The sequence below is a fragment of the Molossus molossus genome, unplaced genomic scaffold (genome assembly GCF_014108415.1).
Source record: "Molossus molossus isolate mMolMol1 unplaced genomic scaffold, mMolMol1.p scaffold_m16_p_13, whole genome shotgun sequence".
In the NCBI taxonomy this organism is placed as follows: Eukaryota; Metazoa; Chordata; class Mammalia; order Chiroptera; family Molossidae; genus Molossus; species Molossus molossus.
This window is the reverse complement of record NW_023425348.1, coordinates 13,419,899-13,430,107: the sequence shown is the minus strand read 5'-3', so window position 1 is coordinate 13,430,107 and position 10,209 is coordinate 13,419,899.

Genomic DNA, 10,209 nt, shown 5'->3' with positions numbered 1-10,209 from the left:
GAGATAGAAACACGGATGAGAGAGAACATGGACCCTCCACCTCCTGCAGGCCCCCCGCTGGGGATCAGGCCCACAACCTGGGCCTGTGCCCTGACCAGGAATCGAACCAACGACCTCCTGGTGCAGGGGCCATGCTCAACCACTGAGCCACACCGGCCGGGCCAAATTCTTTTAAATCTTTTAATAATTTGCTTTGAGGAGGAGCCTGAGAACAGTGCCCGGCTGTTCCTTGTTCTGGAAGGTCTGTGGGAGCAGGAAAGTGCTCCTGGGTGCAGGGGCTTTGATGAAGCCTGAGGGGAGGTGTGTGGGGTCCCTGGGCTTGTGGGGGGGACTGTGCTGTGCCAGAGCATACGGCTCACTGTGTGTGTGTGTGTGTGTGTGTCTGTGTGTGTGTGTCTGTGTGTCTGTGTGTTTCTATGTGTGTCTGTGTGTGTGTTTCTATGTGTGTGTCTGTGTGTGTGTCTGTGTGTGTTTGTGTGTGTCTGTGTGTTTCTATGTGTGTGTCTGTGTGTTTCTATGTGTATGTCTCTGTGTGTGTCTGTGTGTGTTTGTGTGTCTTTGTGTGTGTGGGTGTGTGTTTCTATGTGCGTGTCTGTCTGTGTGTGTGTGTGTATCTGTGTGTGGGTGTGTGTGTCTGTGTGTGGGTGTGTGTGTCTGTGTGTGGGTGTGTGTGTCTGTGTGTGTGTCTGTGTGTGTCTGTGTGTGGGTGTGTGTTTCTATGTGTGTGTCTGTGTCTGTGTGTGTTTGTGTGTATCTGTGTGTGGGTATGTGTGTCTGTGTGTGGGTGTGTGTTTCTATGTGTGTGTCTGTGTGTGTCTGTGTGTATCTGTGTGTGGGTGTGTGTGTCTGTGTGTGTGTCTGTGTGTGTCTGTGTGTGTCTGTGTGTGGGTGTGTGTTTCTATGTGCGTGTCTGTGTCTGTGTGTGTCTGTGTGTATCTGTGTGTGGGTGTGTGTGTCTGTGTGTGTCTGTGTGTGGGTGTGTGTTTCTATGTGTGTGTCTGTGTCTGTGTGTGTTTGTGTGTGTCTGTGTGTATCTGTGTGTGGGTGTGTGTGTCTGTGTGTGTGTCTGTGTGTGTCTGTGTGTTTCTATGTGTATGTCTCTGTGTGTGTCTGTGTGTGTTTGTGTGTCTTTGTGTGTGTGGGTGTGTGTTTCTATGTGCGTGTGTGTGTCTGTGTGTGTGTGTGTGTATCTGTGTGTGGGTGTGTGTGTCTGTGTGTATCTGTGTGTGGGTGTGTGTGTCTGTGTGTGTGTCTGTGTGTGTCTGTGTGTGTCTGTGTGTATCTGTGTGTGGGTGTGTGTGTCTGTGTGTGTCTGTGTGTGTCTGTGTGTGTCTGTGTGTATCTGTGTGTGGGTGTGTGTGTCTGTGTGTGTGTCTGTGTGTGTCTGTGTGTGTCTGTGTGTATCTGTGTGTGGGTGTGTGCTTCTATGTGTGTGTCTGTGTCTGTGTGTGTTTGTGTGTGTCTGTGTGTATCTGTGTGTGGGTGTGTGTCTGTGTGTGTGTCTGTGTCTGTGTGTGTCTGTGTGTGGGTGTGTGTTTCTATGTGCGTGTCTGTGTCTGTGTGTGTGTCTGTGTGTGTGTCTGTGTGTGTTTGTGTGTGTCTGTGTGTATCTGTGTGTGGGTGTGTGTGTCTGTGTGTGTCTGTGTGTGGGTGTGTGTGTCTGTGTGTGGGTGTGTGTGTCTGTGTGTGGGTGCATGCACCCCCGGGAATGCTGTGGTCCTGCTGTGTTCTCCCAGATGGTGGTGGGACCTTGCTTGGGGTCCTCTGAGGGACCCACACATCAGGGAGCCTGGGAGACAAAGAGCTGGGCTCTGGGGGGCCAGCATCCCCGGGACTTGACTCTCCCAGGTGGTAGCTGGGCCCTGAGGACCCACAACTGGACACCCTGAGAACATCCCTGCTCCCCCCACCCCATGGCCCTTGGGAAATGGTCTCAACTCCTCGCTCCCCCTCGAGGTGAGGCCCTCAAGCCCCTCCCGCTGCCCAGAGCAGACACCCAGCTGTTTCTGAATTTCCTCTGGAAAAGTCCTGGGAGGTCTGTTTACAGGGCAGCAAAGCCCACATCTGTTCACAGTGTGTGGGGAGAGCTGGAAACTCCGGAGCCGGAGTTCGGGGGTTCTGGCACAGCGGGGCGTCCCGTCTCCCCATCAGGGGAGGGGGAGCTCAGGGTTCCTGGGCCAGCCCATCAGGTCCCCGTGCACTCAGCATGCTCCCTCCAGGTGTGCACAGCCCACACGCACAGGGTGGCCGCTGGGGCCTCCATCCCCAGACACGCAGGACAGCGCTGACTCGGCTCACCCACACGGGCGTGCGGCTCACTCAAGGGCGTGATTCACCTCCAGCCACCTACAGACGCCCATCCGAGCCAGCCAGGGCCCCACAAGCCCCCAGGCAACAGGACAGGCCTGGGCTCCCCTGGCGGAGCCTGGGAATGTGCCCGCTCTTCCCTGCCCCTCCCTGACGGAGGCCGCCCCTCTGCATCTTCTCCTCATCGGGTGACCCCAGTACCTCAGCGTCTGTGTGCCTGGTCCTGGCGGGCTCCTGGGGGAGGGGGTGCTAGGCTGGGGTCTGTGGGCCTGTCTGCTCCGCGTTCCAGACTCTGCTGTTTCTCCAGGGCCCACTGGATTGGGAACAGGCCACTCTCAGCGGCCTGAGGGCGCAGGCCAGCTGGGGAGACGGGAGCCCTGGAGGCAGAGCCGGCGCTCCAGGGGCGCTGGGTGGGTGTAACAGGGCCACTGAGTGTGAGACACTGGGGTTTGTGTCTGGGTGTGCAAGGCAGCAGGCTGACTCGGGACCTGGCCAGCTGTGCAAGGGTTAACCGGGGCTGGGGCTGGCGGTGGAGGGGCCCCCAGCCCCTGCTGGGGCGTCAGATCTTTCTCAGCCCAGCCTGCAGAGGGTGCGGCCTGGGCGCCCTGCACTGGCCTGGCCGCGGGGCCTGGTGAGGCTGACTTTTAATTCTCCCCGGCTCACTGGTTCTCTGCATCTGCTTTCCGTTCACCCTGAGCCAGACACCCTGGGGCCCGACTGGGACTCGGCCACGTGGGGGATGTGCCTCCCTGGCTGACTGTTGCCGCCACGTGCCCCTCGGTGGGCAGGGCTGGGTGCCTGAGTCCCCCTGCCCTGCCCTGCCTCCTTCCGTCCTGCACCCCACCTCTCTCCTTCCGTCCGAGCCCCTCCCCCTGCCAGGAGCTCCTCTGTCCGCTGCTGACCCCTCCTTTGCCTCCTGCAGCCTGTTCCGGGATCCGCAGTTACTGCCTCTTCTCCTTTTGCTAGACCAGGCCTCCCAGGTTCCCGGGGACTTCTGGGTCAGGATAGGAATTTGTTCTTTAGGCCAAACGGTGGTGGGGAAGGGGGAGAGGGCACATGGGACATAGAGAGCAGAAGGAGAGACTGGCCGGCCCGTGTGGCTCAGGGGCTGAGCGTCGACCCAGCACCAAGAGGTCGCTGGTTCGATTCCTGGTCAGGGCACATGCCCGGGTTGTGGGCCCGATCCCCAGTGGGGGGCATGCAGGAGGCGGCCAGTCGATGTTCTCTCTCATCGACGTTTCTATCCCTCTCTCCCTCTCCCTTCCGCTCTCTCTAAAATCATAAAGGAAAGAAATCTCATTTTTTGGGAAAAAAATAAAACAGAAGAAGGTGGAAGGAACAATAAGAACTGATACGTACCCGGCACAGAAGGGAAGGGAGGCCCAGTGAGTGGGTGGCCAAGGAAGTAGGGGTGCAAGGACCAGGGACATCTGTGCTCCCCAAACCCCCTGCTTTGCTGCACACCCACTTGGAGGCTATTCCAAACCAACAGGGACCAGACCCATGTCCATGGCCTCCGGCAAAGCGTCCGAAGTTTAGACCTTCTCAGGGCCAGACCAGGCTTCTCCAGGGCGCTAGAGGGGTGTCCTGGGTCAGGGTGTTATTCAACCCCCTCCATCCACATATAGGCTGTCGTGGTGGCTCCCAAAGGAATGTCCAACCTGTGGGCCTTCCCTGTGCATCGGGGCCAAGTACACACACACCCTCTCTCCCTTCCAGGCCGGAGCACCTCAACCCTGCTCAGCGTTCTGTCCACGCCCTGCAGACAACCATGGGATTTTCTAGCCCTGGGTCAACCCCCCGTCCCCCCAAAGTTCCAGAGGGAGCCTGGAGGCACTTTCCATCTTTAATTATACGTGTGGTCTGGGGGAGGGTGTTTCTTTAAGGCTTGTACCTCTGTTTCTTAAATACTGCCCCCAGCAGGACAGGCGTGAGGTGTGTGTCCACCCAGCGCCCAGCCCAGTGTCTGACCGGAGCAGGAGGCCCTGGTCACTCCGACCTTCCCCTTCCCCCACCTGCCCCTCCGCTCTCCGAACCTTGCATAAGCCAGGGAAGGGCCAGCTGACCCCACGTCCCGGGACAAAGGAACAATGGCCTTGATTGAAGGGCAAGGTGCAGGAGTTTTTGATTAACTCAGGAGCACATGTACTCCCAGCTGCTGTGGGTGGGCGGGGGAGGGAGGGAGGCTGCTGAGGGGAACGCAGGGAGGAGCTTGGGAAACAGAAGTCCAGAGAGGACAGGAGGAGGGCCGGGGTGCCCAGGCCAAGGCCCTCTGCCGCCTAGCGGTGCTGCAGCTGAGCTGCCTGGGGCCCGTCCCTGAGCCTCTGTGCGGGCTGGGTTCCCGGGCGCCTCGGACGCTCCCCTCCCCCGCCCTGGATGCGTCTGACCTGTTTCTTTTCTGCAGGATCAGGGTCATCCTGGCTCTGGAGGGAGAAGCTGCTCACCCTCTAGGCCAGAGCCCCGAGGGAGACTGGGATGGGGCGGGGGCGGGGGGGGGGGCGCTGGGGAGAGGGAGCATGCTCATGCCCGGGGGTCTCCTGAGGATCGGGGAGCTCCTCCCAGCCTCCAGGACGAAGCTCTCCCACCCCGCCCGGGACGAGGGCCAGCCCTGCGTCCTCAAGGCCGGACACCCCACGTGGTGGCCGTGCTGGTCTGCGCAGCTTTTCTGGTTCCTAACCCGAGTCTTTCTCGCAGCTCGGACAGAATTCTCCGGGTTTCGAGGAGTGATTCACGATATCAAAGGAGCAGTTTGCTCTTCCCCTTGGCAGACCCAAGCTGTCCGTGTCCACCCTCCCCTCTCCAGCTCCTGGTCCTTCCAGCTTCCTTCCCAGCGGCCACGCGGACGCGGCCCCCGCTCCGGTCATGTGGATGAGGACTCAAAGGCGCCGGGCAAGAAGGAGGCCGTGCAGAGCCGACAGAAGAACCAGCTCTTTGTGCGGAGCTGGAGTTCTCGGGACGCGTCCATCTCTGGCATATTTATAATGAGCGGCCCAGGAGGAAGGCCAAAGGCAGGGCTTGGGGGAAGAAGGGAGGGGGTGAGGGCGCTGGACAGGGAGGCGCTAAGAGCCAATGGGGAAACGGTGAGAAATGAGGGGAGAAGACGGGACCCTCAGGACAGATGGAAACACAGTCGGCTCTTGATCACAGGGGGACAAGGGGGCTGACGACCTCGCGGTGGAACATCCGCGTCAACCTTCTGCGTCGCTCCAAATGTAACAACTCAGAGCCCACGGCTGACCAGAAACCTGACTGATACAGCAGACAGCCTGAACAGACAGTCTGTTTATATGTATTGTAGACTCTATTCTGATAAAAGTACGCTGCAGAACGGAAGATGTTATTAAGAAAATCATAAGGAAGGGAAGATACACTGAGTAGTCACTGAAAAAACCCAAGTGTGAGTGGACCTCGCAGTCCAAACCTGTGCTCAGGGTCACCTGTGGTGACGTCACCTGGACAGAGATCTGAGGAGAAGAGGGGGATGGACGCAGGGGCCCAGGGAGGATTTGACTTCCATTTGTCATGCGGGAAAAACAAGACTCAAAAGGGATGCCAGGTGATGCCAATCAATACTGTCAGGGTTCTCACTGGGCACACTGGGCACACTGGGCACACAGGACTCTCACTGGGCACACTGGGTTCTCACGGGGCACACTGGGCTCTCACTGGGCCCTCACTGGGCACACTGGGCCCTCACAGGGCACACTGGACTCTCACTGGGCACACAGGATTCTCACTGGGCACACTGGGCTCTCACTGGGCACACTGGGCTCTCACTGGGCACACTGGGCACACTGGACACACTGGGCCCTCACAGGGCACACTGGACTCTCACTGGGCACACTGAGCTCTCACTGGGCACACTGGGCTCTCACTAGGCACACTGGGCTCTCACTAGGCACACTGGGCTCTTACTGGGCACACTGGGCACACTGGGCTCTCACTGGGCACACTGGGCTCTCACTGGGCACACTGTGCACACAGGGCTCTCACTGGGCACACTGGGCTCTTACTGGGCACACTGGGCACACTGGGCTCTCACTGGACACACTGGGCTCTCACTGGGCACACTGGGCACTCAGGACTCTCACTGGGCACACTGGGCACACTGGGCTCTCACTGGGCACACTGGACTCTCACTGGGCACACTGGACTCTCACTGGGCACACTGGGCTCTCACTGGGCACACTGTGCACACAGGGCTCTCACTGGGCACACTGGGCTCTTACTGGGCACACTGGACTCTCACTGGGCACACTGGACTCTCACTGGGCACACTGGGCTCTCACTGGGCACACTGTGCACACTGGGCTCTCACTGGGCACACTGGACTCTCACTGGGCACACTGGACTCTCACTGGGCACACTGGGCTCTCACTGGGCACACTGTGCACACAGGGCTCTCACTGGGCACACTGGGCTCTCACTGGACACACTGGGCACACAGGACTCTCACTGGGCACACTGGGCTCTCACTGGGCTCTCACTGGGCACACTGGGCTCTCACTGGGCACACTGGGCTCTCACTGGGCACTGTGCTGAGTGCTTCTCAAGCACTGTCTGGTTTTGTTTCCATGGGAACCACATGAGGCCGGGTCTCTCATTTCCCCCTCATTACAGGTGAGGAACCAGAGATCTTGAGAATCCAGGTACCTGTCACACCGAGCATCACATCAGTGGGAAGTGGCGGACGAGTGCTGGACCCACGGAGCTCATGACGCTCGTCCCTCATGGTGCCTTTAGGTAGGAACTGGAGTCCCCGGGACTCAGAAAGAAACCACAAGAACACAGACGGAGGGCACGCCGAGAGGCTGCACTTAGTCCCCGGACAGTACGTAGATTCTAGCCTGTTCCTCCTTCCAGGTCATTCCAAAGTCCCACAGAGCCTCGGATGGAACACACCACCTCCCCCTCCTGTAAATCTTTCTCCCTTCGCCAGACTCCACTTATAAATAGAAAGAGATGATTTTCGGTTTCTTCAGATGCTCTGTGCTACTAAGGGCCTAGGAAATACCTCTCTCCTCAGTTCTCACAGGGCGGCCAGGAGAGAGGGCCCTGTGACCCGCCCTCCACGCCCTGTGCCGTGGGCGTGCTGCGCTGCCTGTGTCTGTCTGTCTGTCTGTCTGTCATCTCCCACAGCGACTGCCTTTACTGGCCCAGCGTCCCACCAGGATTCGGTTCATACGCTCACAGTTTCAGGGCATTGACTCCGGCCTTGGAGTTTGCACGAGCTGTGGAGAAAGGCCTGGTCCCTGTTTGCACGGAGCCTGACCCGGCGGGGGAACCGGATGAACCGCGACTGCACTGCCTGGCGCTGGGGAAGACAGAGGGGCCCCGGGGTCAAGAGTCTGAGGAGGTGCTGGGAGGAGTGACAAGCAGTCCTGCAGGGCTTTCTGAGGGGGTGGGGCAGAGACTTGAGAGGGGCCCTCAGCCCCAATTCTGGAGGGTTCCGGCTTGCTCTTCCCCTCCCCCACTCTTACCACCCACAAAACAAACAAACAATAGTTTATTCATTTGTCAATTTATTTGAGAAACACTTATTGCCCACCTATTGGGTGTCAGGCACTGAGCTAAGCTAGTATTTGGGGACTCAGGGATGAACTTCCAGACAAGTGAGACAGCCCCAAACCAGACAGGCAGAGACCCCACCAGCAGCCGGGGTCCAGGCAGCCCTCTCACTTGCCCCCCTCCCACTGCTGTTTTGCAGAGAGGTCAGTGGCTTGCTGAAGGTCGTGGGGCAAGTGAGCAGGGGGTCCTTGACCCCTCCTCAGTTCTCAGGCTCCAAGCCCTTGTCTGTGTCTCTTATCAGCCTGGTTCCTGCAGGAGGAAGGGGCTGGCGATGGGCTTGGTGTCTGCGGGGGACAGCGTGTGGGGTTGGGCACCGGGTCTCCCGGGGCCCCTGGGTCTCCCCTGTGGAAGTGCTAACTGTGCTTCCTCCCAGACTAGTGTGGGGGTGCTCTGTCTCCAGCTTGCCTGGGGCCTTAGCTAAGCTGGGGGTCAGAATGCCCCTCCTTCATTTCCTGGCCTCCTTCCTCCTTCCTCCAAGTGTCCAGCCTCTGCCTCCGCCTTGCCTGCCTCCCGCTCATCTCTCCCAGGTCCCTCTCCACCCCTTCCCTCCTCCTCCCTTTCCGTCCTCCCCCTGCTGTCTCCCCCTTCCTCCTCCTCCCAGGCTTTTTCTCCTTGGAACTAATTGCTTAAGGGGTGAAGACCAGGTTGACTTGTGAAACCGCTGATCCATCGCCATGGTGATGCTAATTCAAGCTGAGTTCAAAGGAAATCGTTCCAGTTAAAACTAACAAGCTGGAGCTGGGGCCCCAGGACGGTGGTGCCAGGAGGAGGGGACCCCAGCTGCCAGGAGGAGGGGGCCCCAGCTGCCAGGAGGAGGGGGACCCCAGCTGCCGGGAGTGGGGGATCCCAGCTGCCGGGAGGAGGGGACCCCAGCTGCTGGGAGGAGGGGACCCCAGCTGCCGGGAGGAGGGGGACCCCAGCTGCTGGGAGTGGGGGACCCCAGTTGCCAGGAGGAGGGGGCCCCAGCTCGGAAAAACAGAAAAACAGGCCCATCTGCGTGGGTCCCCCCCCCCCGTCCACACAAACCACCCCAAAGTCTGTGGTTCTGGGGTTAACCACCCTTGCTCTGGAGACTTCTTCCCGGGTCACAGGGTGCCCCTCTCCTTTCTGACCAGCGTGGATCTGAAACCACTGGGGTGAGGTGGACGGGACTCCCCAAGCGCTGTCGCCAGGGCTGCCCTCCGACCTCAGCTCGTAGCCCATGGGCGGGCAGCGGGTGCTGACCTCACCCTAACTTCTCGGGTTCCCAGGCATGAGCAGGTCCCAGGGCAGGGACCTCCTCAGAAATAAGCTCGGGCTCAGCTACGTAGGGCAAGTTTAAGGAATCACCCAGAAAGGGGAAGGCCTTGAACTGGTGTGTGTGTGGGGGGGCCTAGACAGTAGAGGGGGGAGGTCCTGGTCCCAACATACAAGTAAGTAAGCAAGACGCCTGGGCCTCCTCCGGGTCAGCCCACGTCCCTTTCCGTGTGGCCGTGGCACGTGTGTCTTCTTTACCCCGAAGCAGAGACCACGTCTTGCCTGCCCGGAGCTGCTGGCTGGGTGTCAGAACTCTGGGTGGAGCCCCAGTCCCCTGAAAACAGAAGCCCTGAGGTCCACCAGGTGAAGGGAACCCTGTCTCGGGGACTCGGGTCATGAGGCCAACTGGAGACCAGCAGGGGGAGCCTTGCTCCGAGGGGTCTGTGGTTCTGACCCAGGGGCGGGAGTCAGCGGGAGCCCTTCCTGCCCCCTTCCCCCGAGAGCTCGCCCCTCCCTCGGACCTTCCAGCCTTATTCTCTCCTTCCACACCCACTGTCCCCCTCACCCCGGAATGCCTAGGGACCCTTCTAGGGACTGACAGATACCAGTCGAGCAGGAGAAAAACTTCCTCGAAGACAAAGCCCACGTTGGGGGAAACCACGGTGCCGGGAGGCTGGGAGGGGAGCCTCAGCGTCTTGGAGGAGCTGACCAGAGCCTTCCCAGCTGCTCTCTCCGCAGACGGGCCCCGGGCCCTGGGGAGCGTGAGTGTCCCCAGGTGTCCCCAGAGGACGCGCATCGCGGAGCTGTGTTTCCAAGTCTCACAACTATAAATGCATCACTGCATCAAGGCCAGAACACCCCCATTCCCTGCTGGGCGGGGGCGCTGTGGAGGAGAACGGAGGTTCACGCCTGGCCTGTGTCCTGCACACATTCCTGCCCCTGCCCCCATGTCTCTGGAGTGTAGATGTGCAGTTTGACGGGGAGAGGAAGTGACTCAGCACCCGGGCTGGGGAGACCCAGGGCTCCCCCCCACACACCCCGACAGCACGCTTTGCGCTTTGTGCTCAACCCTGCATCTCAAAGCCCCTCTAAGCCCCG